Raw genomic sequence first — 1,604 nt, forward strand, 5'->3', positions numbered from 1 at the left:
AAGAAGTGGACATAACAACAAAGAAGAACGAGTCGAGTTGTTAACTTCCCTCTTTACGAGGTTACGTTTGGTTCTCGCTTGAAACAGAGTAACTAATGGCAGAGACTTTAATAAATTTAATAGATTGGAAATATGTGCTGTCTTATGCGCTGATCTATTGATCTACTTCTACGCCATTGCCTAGAATTAGTTTGTATTATATGAATGACAGTGGATATCAATTAATTCCTTTTAATATGAAATATAAGACGTTATTTTTTCTTCCTTACAATATTATTCAAATATTGAACATGGGCTGAGATTTTTTTCTGAACTTTGATAAATATGCGTGGCAATCCACGGCATTGTGTGCTTTATAGATTATTAACGCGTCTTAATATAAGTAGATGGGTCTAATCCTAAACAAAATAAATGAATAATCGGCACTATCCAAAAAATCTGTGCAATAAGCGCCATCTAGTAAATTTGTTTGTCATCACTGTAAATTAGGGTAGCTGTATATGTATGTATGTATATCATTGACTTACAAATGTATGGACGTCGGGTCCGCGCTAAAGTGTCCGAACTTATAGGGCGTTAAAATCGAATACAGAGCGTTATTCACGCTTTAGTCTTCGTTTGTTCGACTGACAGCGAAGCAAGCAAAATTAGACAGTACTGCGATGATATTACAATTTAAATTCAACGTTTTAGCTTTTTCATATTCCTTTACATGTCACTACGTTTAAATAGGTTGACTTGGGACATTTTTTTCGTGGTTTTTGGATTAGACCCGTCGTCCATTTATTTGTAAGTCAATGATGTATATTGATAAAATGTAGCTTGTCAATGTAACACAAATTAGTTACAAGATTAGAAAGTTTTTATGTGAAGGATATTTAGTACTTATCCGCTGATGGCTTTGTCTACGACACCGGACAAAAGAGTGAGCTCTTTAGGTCTCTTTGAACAATAATATAATAACGCTCATACGCAACATAGCCCCGCACTAGGGAAACCCTGTGTCGTGGGTGCCATGGCCACATACATAGGCAACCACAAATTACACCCAAACTCACGAGAGAAATACTGGGGTGGGTACCACCCATGCTTTTTTACGATTCACTTGCTTATGATGTGTGGACATTTGAGGTTCTTCATACTTGGAAAGCTTCCGAGACCAAACTACAATATTCCTTAATGTAACTTGATTAACAACGAGGTTAAGATAAGATTGGAGCTGTGGTAGATTAGCAGGTAGCGACTTATTCTCTACTTTCGACATGAGGTCGTAATATCGGTATATCCTTCAGAAATCCCGGAATTTTTGAAATAATCGCGGGATTAATGATTTATATTCACTAATGAAATGTAGATAACAACTTTATTATAAAATATGTGTCAATGAATGTGATCTGGCAACACAGCACATTATTCTTAAATACCGGAATCCCGGGATCATATCCATATTAATATAACGTTAATAATAATAATATATAAATAGAACGTTTGAGTTCATTGATCTGAAATAATTTTATTTGCGCCAATCACTGAAGATCCGTATTTGATAAAAGGTATTGTTGCGGACACCGAGCTACATAATCCGCGCCGACCGCCTACTCGCC

The sequence above is a fragment of the Hyposmocoma kahamanoa genome, unplaced genomic scaffold, assembly GCF_003589595.1.
Source record: "Hyposmocoma kahamanoa isolate Upper Pololo Valley unplaced genomic scaffold, ASM358959v1 160, whole genome shotgun sequence".
Taxonomy (NCBI): domain Eukaryota; kingdom Metazoa; phylum Arthropoda; class Insecta; order Lepidoptera; family Cosmopterigidae; genus Hyposmocoma; species Hyposmocoma kahamanoa.